The following is a 15,601-nucleotide window of genomic DNA, read 5'->3' on the forward strand; positions in this document are numbered from 1 at the left end:
TTATCACCATGGGCCCCAATAGGCTCCCAAATATCACTTTGCAGATTCCACGAAAAGAGTGTTAGTAAACTGCTTCTTGAGGCAGAGGTTGTAACTCTGTGAGATGAACTCACAGATCAGAAAGAAGTTTCTCAGAAAGCTTCTTTCACGTTTTGAACGGATGAAATTTCCTTTATCAGCGTAGGCCTCAATGTGATCCAAAGAAGCCCTTCTCAGATTCCTCAAAGACAGTGTTAATGGACTGCTCCACGAAACATACGTGTAACCCTGTGAGATGAATTCACACATCACCAAGAAGTTTCTAAGAAGGCTTCTTTCTAGTTTTCATCTGTGGATATTTCCTTTGTCACTGTAATGTTCATTGCGCTATGAAGTATCTCATTGCAGATTTCCAGAAAACTGTGCTAAAACACTGATCACTGAAGAGAAACGTGTAACTCTGTGAGTTGCATTCACACTTGGCAATGCAGTTTCTCAGAAAGCTTCTCTTTAGTTATTATGTGAGGATATTTCCTTTATCACCATGGGCCCCAATAGGCTCCCAAATATCACTTTGCAGATTCCACGAAAAGAGTGTTAGCAAACTGCCTCTTGAGGCAGAGGTTGTAACTCTGTGAGATGAACTCACAGATCAGAAAGAAGTTTCTCAGAAAGCTTCTTTCACGTTTTGAACGGATGAAATTTCCTTTATCAGCGTAGGCCTCAATGTGATCCAAAGAAGCCCTTCTCAGATTCCTCAAAGACAGTGTTAATGGACTGCTCCACGAAACATAAGTGTAACTCTGTGAGATGAATTCACACATCACCAAGATGTTTCTAAGAAAGCTTCTTTCTAGTTTTCATCTCTGGATATTTCCTTTGTCACGGTAATGTTCATTGTGCTGTGAAGTATCCAATTGCAGATTTCCAGAAAACTGTGCTAACAAACTGATCACTGAAGAGAAACGTGTAACTCTGTGAGTTGCATTCACACTTGGCAATGCAGTTTCTCAGAAAGCTTCTCTTTAGTTATTATGTGAGGATATTTCCTTTATCACCATGGGCCCCAATAGGCTCCCAAATATCACTTTGCAGATTCCACTTAAAGAGTGCCAGCAAACTGCTTCTTGAGGCAGAGGTTGTAACTCTGTGAGATGAACTCACAGATCAGAAAGAAGTTTCTCAGAAAGCTTCTTTCACGTTTTGAACGGATGAAATTTCCTTTATCAGCGTAGGCCTCAATGTGATCCAAAGAAGCCCTTCTCAGATTCCTCAAAGACAGTGTTAATGGACTGCTCCACGAAACATAAGTGTAACTCTGTGAGATGAATTCACACATCACCAAGAAGTTTCTAAGAAAGCTTCTTTCTAGTTTTCATCTGTGGATATTTCCTTTGTCACTGTAATGTTCATTGCGCTATGAAGTATCTAATTGCAGATTTCCAGAAAACTGTGCTAACAAACTGATCACTGTAGAGAAACGTGTAACTCTGTGAGTTGCATTCACCCTTGGCAATGCAGTTTCTCAGAAAGCTTCTCTTTAGTTATTATGTGAGGATATTTCCTTTATCACCATGGGCCCCAATAGGCTCCCAAATATCACTTTGCAGATTCCACGGAAAGAGTGTTAGCAAACTGCTTCTTGAGGCAGAGGTTGTAACTCTGTGAGATGAACTCACAGATCAGAAAGAAGTTTCTCAGAAAGCTTCTTTCACGTTTTGAACGGATGAAATTTCCTTTATCAGCGTAGGCCTCAATGTGATCCAAAGAAGCCCTTCTCAGATTCCTCAAAGACAGTGTTAATGGACTGCTCCACGAAACATAAGTGTAACTCTGTGAGATGAATTCACACATCACCAAGAAGTTTCTAAGAAAGCTTCTTTCTAGTTTTCATCTGTGGATATTTCCTTTGTCACTGTAATGTTCATTGCGCTATGAAGTATCTAATTGCAGATTTCCAGAAAACTGTGCTAACAAACTGATCACTGTAGAGAAACGTGTAACTCTGTGAGTTGCATTCACCCTTGGCAATGCAGTTTCTCAGAAAGCTTCTCTTTAGTTATTATGTGAGGATATTTCCTTTATCACCATGGGCCCCAATAGGCTCCCAAATATCACTTTGCAGATTCCACGGAAAGAGTGTTAGCAAACTGCTTCTTGAGGCAGAGGTTGTAACTCTGTGAGATGAACTCACAGATCAGAAAGAAGTTTCTCAGAAAGCTTCTTTCACGTTTTGAACGGATGAAATTTCCTTTATCAGCGTAGGCCTCAATGTGATCCAAAGAAGCCCATCTCAGATTCCTCAAAGACAGTGTTAATGGACTGCTCCACGAAACATAAGTGTAACTCTGTGAGATGAATTCACACATTACCAAGAAGTTTCTAAGAAAGCTTCTTTCTAGTTTTCATCTGTGGATATTTCCTTTGTCACTGTAATGTTCATTGCGCTATGAAGTATCTAATTGCAGATTTCCAGAAAACTGTGCTAACAAACTGATCACTGAAGAGAAACGTGTAACTCTGTGAGTTGCATTCACACTTGGCAATGCAGTTTCTCAGAAAGCTTCTCTTTAGTTATTATGTGAGGATATTTCCTTTATCACCATGGGCCGCAATAGGCTCCCAAATATCACTTTGCAGATTCCACGAAAAGAATGTCAGCAAACTGCTTCTTGAGGCAGAGGTTGTAACTCTGTGAGATGAACTCACAGATCAGAAAGAAGTTTCTCAGAAAGCTTCTTTCACGTTTTGAACGGATGAAATTTCCTTTATCAGCGTAGGCCTCAATGTGATCCAAAGAAGCCCTTCTCAGATTCCTCAAAGACAGTGTTAATGGACTGCTCCACGAAACATAAGTGTAACTCTGTGAGATGAATTCACACATCACAAAGAAGTTTCTAAGAAAGCTTCTTTCTAGTTTTCATCTGTGGATATTTCCTTTGTCACTGTAATGTTCATTGCGCTATGAAGTGTCTAATTGCAGATTTCCAGATAACTGTGCTAACAAACTGATCACTGAAGAGAAACGTGTAACTCTGTGAGTTGCATTCACACTTGGCAATGCAGTTTCTCAGAAAGCTTCTCTTTAGTTATTATGTGAGGATATTTCCTTTATCACCATGGGCCCCAATAGGCTCCCAAATATCACTTTGCAGATTCCACGAAAAGAGTGTTAGCAAACTGCTTCTTGAGGCAGAGGTTGTAACTCTGTGAGATGAACTCACAGATCAGAAAGAAGTTTCTCAGAAAGCTTCTTTCACGTTTTGAACGGATGAAATTTCCTTTATCAGCGTAGGCCTCAATGTGATCCAAAGAAGCCCTTCTCAGATTCCTCAAAGACAGTGTTAATGGACTGCTCCACGAAACATAAGTGTAACTCTGTGAGATAAATTCACACATCACCAAGAAGTTTCTAAGAAAGCTTCTTTCTAGTTTTCATCTGTGGATATTTCCTTTGTCACTGTAATGTTCATTGCGCTATGAAGTATCTCATTGCAGATTTCCAGAAAACTGTGCTAACAAACTGATCACTGAAGAGAAACGTGTAACTCTGTGAGTTGCATTCACACTTGGCAATGCAGTTTCTCAGAAAGCTTCTCTTTAGTTATTATGTGAGGATATTTCCTTTATCACCATGGGCCCCAATAGGCTCCCAAATATCACTTTGCAGATTCCACGAAAAGAGTGTTAGCAAACTGCTTCTTGAGGCAGAGGTTGTAACTCTGTGAGATGAACTCACAGATCAGAAAGAAGTTTCTCAGAAAGCTTCTTTCACGTTTTGAACGGATGAAATTTCCTTTATCAGCGTAGGCCTCAATGTGATCCAAAGAAGCCCTTCTCAGATTCCTCAAAGACAGTGTTAATGGACTGCTCCACGAAACATAAGTGTAACCCTGTGAGATGAATTCACACATCACCAAGAAGTTTCTAAGAAAGCTTCTTTCTAGTTTTCATCTGTGGATATTTCCTTTGTCACTGTAATGTTCATTGCGCTATGAAGTATCTCATTGCAGATTTCCAGAAAACTGTGCTAACAAACTGATCACTGAAGAGAGACGTGTAACTCTGTGAGTTGCATTCACACTTGGCAATGCAGTTTCTCAGAAAGCTTCTCTTTAGTTATTATGTGAGGATATTTCCTTTATCACCATGGGCCCCAATTGGCTCCCAATTATCACTTTGCAGATTCCACGAAAAGAGTGTTAGCAAACTGCTTCTTGAGGCAGAGGTTGTAACTCTGTGAGATGAACTCACAGATCAGAAAGAAGTTTCTCAGAAAGCTTCTTTCACGTTTTGAACGGATGAAATTTCCTTTATCAGCGTAGGCCTCAATGTGATCCAAAGAAGCCCTTCTCAGATTCCTCAAAGACAGTGTTAATGGACTGCTCCACGAAACATAAGTGTAACTCTGTGAGATGAATTCACACATCACCAAGAAGTTTCTAAGAAAGCTTCTTTCTAGTTTTCATCTGTGGATATTTCCTTTGTCACTGTAATGTTCATTGCGCTATGTAGAATCTAATTTCAGATTTCCAGAAAACTGTGCTAACAAACTGATCACTGAAGAGAAACGTGTAACTCTGTGAGTTGCATTCACACTTATCAATGCAGTTTCTCAGAAAGCTTCTCTTTAGTTATTATGTGAGGATATTTCCTTTATCACCATGGGCCCCAATAGGCTCCCAAATATCACTTTGCAGATTCCACGAAAAGAGTGTTAGCAAACTGCTTCTTGAGGCAGAAGTTGTAACTCTGTGAGATGAACTCACAGATCAGAAAGAAGTTTCTCAGAAAGCTTCTTTCTCATTTTTATTGGAAGATGTTTCCATTGGCCCCATTGTTTTCAAAGGGATCGGGAATATCTGTTCTCAGATTCCACACAAATAGGCCTAGGCCACGGCCCCACGACATACAGCTGCAACTTAGTGAGTTGAATTCACACATCACAAAGCGGTTTCTCAGAAAGCTTCTTTCTTTAGTAAGACGAGGTTATTTGTGGTCTTGGAGCGCCACCGTGTGTCCTATTGCAGATTCTGCGAAAATTCTGCTAGCAAGTTTCTCAGTGGAAACAATGATGGACATCTGTGGGCTGAATTCACACACAACAAAGAAGTTTTTGAGAAGGCTTCTCTGCAGGTTTCTCTGAGGATAGTTCCTTATTCAGCATGCGATTCAACGATATCCAAGACATCACATCTGAGATTCCTCAAAATGAGTGCTAGGAAACTCCCCCGAGAAAGGGTGATAGAACACTGTGAAATGAATTCACATATCACAAAGCAGTTTCTCAGAAAGCTTGGTTCCGCTTTCTCTTGAAGGATATTTCCTTTCTCCTTCTATTCTTCAAAGCTATCTGAAATATCACTTCTCGGAATCCACGGAAACAGTCCTAAGAAACGGCTCCAAAAAACACTGGCGTAACTCTGTGAGTTGCATTCACACATGGCAATGCAGTTTCTCAGAAAGCTTCTCTTTAGTTATTATGTGAGGATATTTCCTTTATCACCATGGGCCCCAATAGGCTCCCAAATATCACTTTGCAGATTCCACGAAAAGAGTGTTAGCAAACTGCTTCTTGAGGCAGAGGTTGTAACTCTGTGAGATGAACTCACAGATCAGAAAGAAGTTTTTCAGAAAGCTTCTTTCACGTTTTGAACGGATGAAATTTCCTTTATCAGCGTAGGCCTCAATGTGATCCAAAGAAGCCCTTCTCAGATTCCTCAAAGACAGTGTTAATGGACTGCTCCACGAAACATAAGTGTAACTCTGTGAGATGAATTCACACATCACCAAGAAGTTTCTAAGAAAGCTTCTTTCTAGTTTTCATCTGTGGATATTTCCTTTGTCACTGTAATGTTCATTGCGCTATGAAGTATCTAATTGCAGATTTCCAGAAAACTGTGCTAACAAACTGATCACTGAAGAGAAACGTGTAACTCTGTGAGTTGCATTCACACTTGGCAATGCAGTTTCTCAGAAAGCTTCTCTTTAGTTATTATGTGAGGACATTTCCTTTATCACCATGGCCCCAATAGGCTCCCAAATATCACTTTGCAGATTCCACGAAAAGAGTGTTAGCAAACTGCTTCTTGAGGCAGAGGTTGTAACTCTGTGAGATGAACTCACAGATCAGAAAGAAGTTTCTCAGAAAGCTTCTTTCACGTTTTGAACGGATGAAATTTCCTTTATCAGCGTAGGCCTCAATGTGATCCAAAGAAGCCCTTCTCAGATTCCTCAAAGACAGTGTTAATGGACTGCTCCACGAAACATAAGTGTAACTCTGTGAGATGAATTCACACATCACCAAGAAGTTTCTAAGAAAGCTTCTTTCTAGTTTTCATCTCTGGATATTTCCTTTGTCACTGTAATGTTCATTGCGCTATGAAGTATCTCATTGCAGATTTCCAGAAAACTGTGCTAACAAACTGATCACTGAAGAGAAACGTGTAACTCTGTGAGTTGCATTCACACTTGGCAATGCAGTTTCTCAGAAAGCTTCTCTTTAGTTATTATGTGAGGACATTTCCTTTATCACCATGGCCCCAATAGGCTCCCAAATATCACTTTGCAGATTCCACGAAAAGAGTGTTAGCAAACTGCTTCTTGAGGCAGAGGTTGTAACTCTGTGAGATGAACTCACAGATCAGAAAGAAGTTTCTCAGAAAGCTTCTTTCACGTTTGGAACGGATGAAATTTCCTTTATCAGCGTAGGCCTCAATGTGATCCAAAGAAGCCCTTCTCAGATTCCTCAAAGACAGTGTTAATGGACTGCTCCACGATACGTAAGTGTAACTCTGTGAGATGAATTCACACATCACCAAGAAGTTTCTAAGAAAGCTTCTTTCTAGTTTTCATCTGTGGATATTTCCTTTGTCACTGTAATGTTCTTTGCGCTATGAAGTATCTCATTGCAGATTTCCAGAAAACTGTGCTAACAAACTGATCACTGAAGAGAAACGTGTAACTCTGTGAGTTGCATTCACACTTGGCAATGCAGTTTCTCAGAAAGCTTCTCTTTAGTTATTATGTGAGGATATTTCCTTTATCACCATGGGCCCCAATAGGCTCCCAAATATCACTTTGCAGATTCCACGAAAAGAGTGTTAGCAAACTGCTTCTTGAGGCAGAGGTTGTAACTCTGTGAGATGAACTCACAGATCAGAAAGAAGTTTCTCAGAAAGCTTCTTTCACGTTTTGAACGGATGAAATTTCCTTTATCAGCGTAGGCCTCAATGTGATCCAAAGAAGCCCTTCTCAGATTCCTCAAAGACAGTGTTAATGGACTGCTCCACGAAACATAAGTGTAACTCTGTGAGATGAATTCACACATCACCAAGAAGTTTCTAAGAAAGCTTCTTTCTAGTTTTCATCTGTGGATATTTCCTTTGTCACTGTAATGTTCATTGCGCTATGAAGTATCTCATTGCAGATTTCCAGAAAACTGTGCTAACAAACTGATCACTGAAGAGAGACGTGTAACTCTGTGAGTTGCATTCACACTTGGCAATGCAGTTTCTCAGAAAGCTTCTCTTTAGTTATTATGTGAGGACATTTCCTTTATCACCATGGGCCCCAATAGGCTCCCAAATATCACTTTGCAGATTCCACGAAAAGAGTGTTAGCAAACTGCTTCTTGAGGCAGAGGTTGTAACTCTATGAGATGAACTCACAGATCAGAAAGAAGTTTCTCAGAAAGCTTCTTTCACGTTTTGAACGGATGAAATTTCCTTTATCAGCGTAGGCCTCAATGTGATCCAAAGAAGCCCTTCTCAGATTCCTCAAAGACAGTGTTAATGGACTGCTCCACGAAACATAAGTGTAACTCTGTGAGATGAATTCACACATCACCAAGAAGTTTCTAAGAAAGCTTCTTTCTAGTTTTCATCTGTGGATATTTCCTTTGTCACTGTAATGTTCATTGCGCTATGAAGTATCTCATTGCAGATTTCCAGAAAACTGTGCTAACAAACTGATCACTGAAGAGAAACGTGTAACTCTGTGAGTTGCATTCACACTTGGCAATGCAGTTTCTCAGAAAGCTTCTCTTTAGTTATTATGTGAGGATATTTCCTTTATCACCATGGGCCCCAATAGGCTCCCAAATATCACTTTGCAGATTCCACGAAAAGAGTGTTAGCAAACTGCTTCTTGAGGCAGAGGTTGTAACTCTGTGAGATGAACTCACAGATCAGAAAGAAGTTTCTCAGAAAGCTTCTTTCACGTTTTGAACGGATGAAATTTCCTTTATCAGCGTAGGCCTCAATGTGATCCAAAGAAGCCCTTCTCAGATTCCTCAAAGACAGTGTTAATGGACTGCTCCACGAAACATAAGTGTAACTCTGTGAGATGAATTCACACATCACCAAGAAGTTTCTAAGAAAGCTTCTTTCTAGTTTTCATCTGTGGATATTTCCTTTGTCACTGTAATGTTCATTGCGCTATGAAGTATCTCATTGCAGATTTCCAGAAAACTGTGCTAACAAACTGATCACTGAAGAGAAACGTGTAACTCTGTGAGTTGCATTCACACTTGGCAATGCAGTTTCTCAGAAAGCTTCTCTTTAGTTATTATGTGAGGACTATTTCCTTTATCACCATGGGCCCAATAGGCTCCCAAATATCACTTTGCAGATTCCACGAAAAGAGTGTTAGCAAACTGCTTCTTGAGGCAGAGGTTGTAACTCTGTGAGATGAACTCACAGATCAGAAAGAAGTTTCTCAGAAAGCTTCTTTCACGTTTTGAACGGATGAAATTTCCTTTATCAGCGTAGGCCTCAATGTGATCCAAAGAAGCCCTTCTCAGATTCCTCAAAGACAGTGTTAATGGACTGCTCCACGAAACATAAGTGTAACTCTGTGAGATGAATTCACACATCACCAAGAAGTTTCTAAGAAAGCTTCTTTCTAGTTTTCATCTGTGGATATTTCCTTTGTCACTGTAATGTTCATTGCGCTATGAAGTATCTCATTGCAGATTTCCAGAAAACTGTGCTAACAAACTGATCACTGAAGAGAAACGTGTAACTCTGTGAGTTGCATTCACACTTGGCAATGCAGTTTCTCAGAAAGCTTCTCTTTAGTTATTATGTGAGGATATTTCCTTTATCACCATGGGCCCCAATAGGCTCCCAAATATCACTTTGCAGATTCCACGAAAAGAGTGTTAGCAAACTGCTTCTTGAGGCAGAGGTTGTAACTCTGTGAGATGAACTCACAGATCAGAAAGAAGTTTCTCAGAAAGCTTCTTTCACGTTTTGAACGGATGAAATTTCCTTTATCAGCGTAGGCCTCAATGTGATCCAAAGAAGCCCTTCTCAGATTCCTCAAAGACAGTGTTAATGGACTGCTCCACGAAACATAAGTGTAACTCTGTGAGATGAATTCACACATCACCAAGAAGTTTCTAAGAAAGCTTCTTTCTAGTTTTCATCTGTGGATATTTCCTTTGTCACTGTAATGTTCATTGCGCTATGAAGTATCTCATTGCAGATTTCCAGAAAACTGTGCTAACAAACTGATCACTGAAGAGAAACGTGTAACTCTGTGAGTTGCATTCACACTTGGCAATGCAGTTTCTCAGAAAGCTTCTCTTTAGTTATTATGTGAGGATATTTCCTTTATCACCATGGGCCCCAATAGGCTCCCAAATATCACTTTGCAGATTCCACGAAAAGAGTGTTAGCAAACTGCTTCTTGAGGCAGAGGTTGTAACTCTGTGAGATGAACTCACAGATCAGAAAGAAGTTTCTCAGAAAGCTTCTTTCACGTTTTGAACGGATGAAATTTCCTTTATCAGCGTAGGCCTCAATGTGATCCAAAGAAGCCCTTCTCAGATTCCTCAAAGACAGTGTTAATGGACTGCTCCACGAAACATAAGTGTAACTCTGTGAGATGAATTCACACATCACCAAGAAGTTTCTAAGAAAGCTTCTTTCTAGTTTTCATCTGTGGATATTTCCTTTGTCACTGTAATGTTCATTGCGCTATGAAGTATCTCATTGCAGATTTCCAGAAAACTGTGCTAACAAACTGATCACTGAAGAGAAACGTGTAACTCTGTGAGTTGCATTCACACTTGGCAATGCAGTTTCTCAGAAAGCTTCTCTTTAGTTATTATGTGAGGATATTTCCTTTATCACCATGGGCCCCAATAGGCTCCCAAATATCACTTTGCAGATTCCACGAAAAGAGTGTTAGCAAACTGCTTCTTGAGGCAGAGGTTGTAACTCTGTGAGATGAACTCACAGATCAGAAAGAAGTTTCTCAGAAAGCTTCTTTCACGTTTTGAACGGATGAAATTTCCTTTATCAGCGTAGGCCTCAATGTGATCCAAAGAAGCCCTTCTCAGATTCCTCAAAGACAGTGTTAATGGACTGCTCCACGAAACATAAGTGTAACTCTGTGAGATGAATTCACACATCACCAAGAAGTTTCTAAGAAAGCTTCTTTCTAGTTTTCATCTGTGGATATTTCCTTTGTCACTGTAATGTTCATTGCGCTATGAAGTATCTAATTGCAGATTTCCAGAAAACTGTGCTAACAAACTGATCACTGAAGAGAAACGTGTAACTCTGTGAGTTGCATTCACACTTGGCAATGCAGTTTCTCAGAAAGCTTCTCTTTAGTTATTATGTGAGGATATTTCCTTTATCACCATGGGCCCCAATAGGCTCCCAAATATCACTTTGCAGATTCCACGAAAAGAGTGTTAGCAAACTGCTTCTTGAGGCAGAGGTTGTAACTCTGTGAGATGAACTCACAGATCAGAAAGAAGTTTCTCAGAAAGCTTCTTTCACGTTTTGAACGGATGAAATTTCCTTTATCAGCGTAGGCCTCAATGTGATCCAAAGAAGCCCTTCTCAGATTCCTCAAAGACAGTGTTAATGGACTGCTCCACGAAACATAAGTGTAACTCTGTGAGATGAATTCACACATCACCAAGAAGTTTCTAAGAAAGCTTCTTTCTAGTTTTCATCTGTGGATATTTCCTTTGTCACTGTAATGTTCATTGCGCTATGAAGTATCTCATTGCAGATTTCCAGAAAACTGTGCTAACAAACTGATCACTGAAGAGAAACGTGTAACTCTGTGAGTTGCATTCACACTTGGCAATGCAGTTTCTCAGAAAGCTTCTCTTTAGTTATTATGTGAGGACATTTCCTTTATCACCATGGGCCCCAATAGGCTCCCAAATATCACTTTGCAGATTCCACGAAGAGTGTTAGCAAACTGCTTCTTGAGGCAGAGGTTGTAACTCTGTGAGATGAACTCACAGATCAGAAAGAAGTTTCTCAGAAAGCTTCTTTCACGTTTTGAACGGATGAAATTTCCTTTATCAGCGTAGGCCTCAATGTGATCCAAAGAAGCCCTTCTCAGATTCCTCAAAGACAGTGTTAATGGACTGCTCCACGAAACATAAGTGTAACTCTGTGAGATGAATTCACACATCACCAAGAAGTTTCTAAGAAAGCTTCTTTCTAGTTTTCATCTGTGGATATTTCCTTTGTCACTGTAATGTTCATTGCGCTATGAAGTATCTAATTGCAGATTTCCAGAAAACTGTGCTAACAAACTGATCACTGAAGAGAAACGTGTAACTCTGTGAGTTGCATTCACACTTGGCAATGCAGTTTCTCAGAAAGCTTCTCTTTAGTTATTATGTGAGGATATTTCCTTTATCACCATGGGCCCCAATAGGCTCCCAAATATCACTTTGCAGATTCCACGAAAAGAGTGTTAGCAAACTGCTTCTTGAGGCAGAGGTTGTAACTCTGTGAGATGAACTCACAGATCAGAAAGAAGTTTCTCAGAAAGCTTCTTTCACGTTTTGAACGGATGAAATTTCCTTTATCAGCGTAGGCCTCAATGTGATCCAAAGAAGCCCTTCTCAGATTCCTCAAAGACAGTGTTAATGGACTGCTCCACGAAACATAAGTGTAACTCTGTGAGATGAATTCACACATCACCAAGAAGTTTCTAAGAAAGCTTCTTTCTAGTTTTCATCTGTGGATATTTCCTTTGTCACTGTAATGTTCATTGCGCTATGAAGTATCTCATTGCAGATTTCCAGAAAACTGTGCTAACAAACTGATCACTGAAGAGAAACGTGTAACTCTGTGAGTTGCATTCACACTTGGCAATGCAGTTTCTCAGAAAGCTTCTCTTTAGTTATTATGTGAGGATATTTCCTTTATCACCATGGGCCCCATAGGCTCCCAAATATCACTTTGCAGATTCCACGAAAAGAGTGTTAGCAAACTGCTTCTTGAGGCAGAGGTTGTAACTCTGTGAGATGAACTCACAGATCAGAAAGAAGTTTCTCAGAAAGCTTCTTTCACGTTTGAACGGATGAAATTTCCTTTATCAGCGTAGGCCTCAATGTGATCCAAAGAAGCCCTTCTCAGATTCCTCAAAGACAGTGTTAATGGACTGCTCCACGAAACATAAGTGTAACTCTGTGAGATGAATTCACACATCACCAAGAAGTTTCTAAGAAAGCTTCTTTCTAGTTTTCATCTGTGGATATTTCCTTTGTCACTGTAATGTTCATTGCGCTATGAAGTATCTCATTGCAGATTTCCAGAAAACTGTGCTAACAAACTGATCACTGAAGAGAAACGTGTAACTCTGTGAGTTGCATTCACACTTGGCAATGCAGTTTCTCAGAAAGCTTCTCTTTAGTTATTATGTGAGGATATTTCCTTTATCACCATGGGCCCCAATAGGCTCCCAAATATCACTTTGCAGATTCCACGAAAAGAGTGTTAGCAAACTGCTTCTTGAGGCAGAGGTTGTAACTCTGTGAGATGAACTCACAGATCAGAAAGAAGTTTCTCAGAAAGCTTCTTTCACGTTTTGAACGGATGAAATTTCCTTTATCAGCGTAGGCCTCAATGTGATCCAAAGAAGCCCTTCTCAGATTCCTCAAAGACAGTGTTAATGGACTGCTCCACGAAACATAAGTGTAACTCTGTGAGATGAATTCACACATCACCAAGAAGTTTCTAAGAAAGCTTCTTTCTAGTTTTCATCTGTGGATATTTCCTTTGTCACTGTATGTTCATTGCGCTATGAAGTATCTCATTGCAGATTTCCAGAAAACTGTGCTAACAAACTGATCACTGAAGAGAAACGTGTAACTCTGTGAGTTGCATTCACACTTGGCAATGCAGTTTCTCAGAAAGCTTCTCTTTAGTTATTATGTGAGGATATTTCCTTTATCACCATGGGCCCCAATAGGCTCCCAAATATCACTTTGCAGATTCCACGAAAAGAGTGTTAGCAAACTGCTTCTTGAGGCAGAGGTTGTAACTCTGTGAGATGAACTCACAGATCAGAAAGAAGTTTCTCAGAAAGCTTCTTTCACGTTTTGAACGGATGAAATTTCCTTTATCAGCGTAGGCCTCAATGTGATCCAAAGAAGCCCTTCTCAGATTCCTCAAAGACAGTGTTAATGGACTGCTCCACGAAACATAAGTGTAACTCTGTGAGATGAATTCACACATCACCAAGAAGTTTCTAAGAAAGCTTCTTTCTAGTTTTCATCTGTGGATATTTCCTTTGTCACTGTAATGTTCATTGCGCTATGAAGTATCTAATTGCAGATTTCCAGAAAACTGTGCTAACAAACTGATCACTGAAGAGAAACGTGTAACTCTGTGAGTTGCATTCACACTTGGCAATGCAGTTTCTCAGAAAGCTTCTCTTTAGTTATTATGTGAGGATATTTCCTTTATCACCATGGGCCCCAATAGGCTCCCAAATATCACTTTGCAGATTCCACGAAAAGAGTGTTAGCAAACTGCTTCTTGAGGCAGAGGTTGTAACTCTGTGAGATGAACTCACAGATCAGAAAGAAGTTTCTCAGAAAGCTTCTTTCACGTTTTGAACGGATGAAATTTCCTTTATCAGCGTAGGCCTCAATGTGATCCAAAGAAGCCCTTCTCAGATTCCTCAAAGACAGTGTTAATGGACTGCTCCACGAAACATAAGTGTAACTCTGTGAGATGAATTCACACATCACCAAGAAGTTTCTAAGAAAGCTTCTTTCTAGTTTTCATCTGTGGATATTTCCTTTGTCACTGTATGTTCATTGCGCTATGAAGTATCTAATTGCAGATTTCCAGAAAACTGTGCTAACAAACTGATCACTGAAGAGAAACGTGTAACTCTGTGAGTTGCATTCACACTTGGCAATGCAGTTTCTCAGAAAGCTTCTCTTTAGTTATTATGTGAGGATATTTCCTTTATCACCATGGGCCCCAATAGGCTCCCAAATATCACTTTGCAGATTCCACGAAAGAGTGTTAGCAAACTGCTTCTTGAGGCAGAGGTTGTAACTCTGTGAGATGAACTCACAGATCAGAAAGAAGTTTCTCAGAAAGCTTCTTTCACGTTTTGAACGGATGAAATTTCCTTTATCAGCGTAGGCCTCAATGTGATTCAAAGAAGCCCTTCTCAGATTCCTCAAAGACAGTGTTAATGGACTGCTCCACGAAACATAAGTGTAACTCTGTGAGATGAATTCACACATCACCAAGAAGTTTCTAAGAAAGCATCTTTCTGGTTTTCATCTGTGGATATTTCCTTTGTCACTGTAATGTTCATTGCGCTATGAAGTATCTAATTGCAGATATCCAGAAAACTGTGCTAACAAACTGATCACTGAAGAGAAACGTGTAACTCTGTGAGTTGCATTCACCCTTTTCAATGCAGTTTCTCAGAAAGCTTCTCTTTAGTTATTATGTGAGGATATTTCCTTTATCACCATGGGCCCCAATAGGCTCCCAAATATCACTTTGCAGATTCCACGAAAAGAGTGTTAGCAAACTGCTTCTTGAGGCAGAGGTTGTAACTCTGTGAGATGAACTCACAGATCAGAAAGAAGTTTCTCAGAAAGCTTCTTTCACGTTTTGAACGGATGAAATTTCCTTTATCAGCGTAGGCCTCAATGTGATCCAAAGAAGCCCTTCTCAGATTCCTCAAAGACAGTGTTAATGGACTGCTCCACGAAACATAAGTGTAACTCTGTGAGATGAATTCACACATCACCAAGAAGTTTCTAAGAAAGCTTCTTTCTAGTTTTCATCTGTGGATATTTCCTTTGTCACTGTAATGTTCATTGCGCTATGAAGTATCTCATTGCAGATTTCCAGAAAACTGTGCTAACAAACTGATCACTGAAGAGAAACGTGTAACTCTGTGAGTTGCATTCACACTTGGCAATGCAGTTTCTCAGAAAGCTTCTCTTTAGTTATTATGTGAGGATATTTCCTTTATCACCATGGGCCCCAATAGGCTCCCAAATATCACTTTGCAGATTCCACGAAAAGAGTGTTAGCAAACTGCTTCTTGAGGCAGAGGTTGTAACTCTGTGAGATGAACTCACAGATCAGAAAGAAGTTTCTCAGAAAGCTTCTTTCACGTTTTGAACGGATGAAATTTCCTTTATCAGCGTAGGCCTCAATGTGATCCAAAGAAGCCCTTCTCAGATTCCTCAAAGACAGTGTTAATGGACTGCTCCACGAAACATAAGTGTAACTCTGTGAGATGAATTCACACATCACCAAGAAGTTTCTAAGAAAGCTTCTTTCTAGTTTTCATCTGTGGATATTTCCTTTGT

The sequence above is a fragment of the Rhinopithecus roxellana genome, chromosome 15 (genome assembly GCF_007565055.1).
Source record: "Rhinopithecus roxellana isolate Shanxi Qingling chromosome 15, ASM756505v1, whole genome shotgun sequence".
Taxonomy (NCBI): domain Eukaryota; kingdom Metazoa; phylum Chordata; class Mammalia; order Primates; family Cercopithecidae; genus Rhinopithecus; species Rhinopithecus roxellana.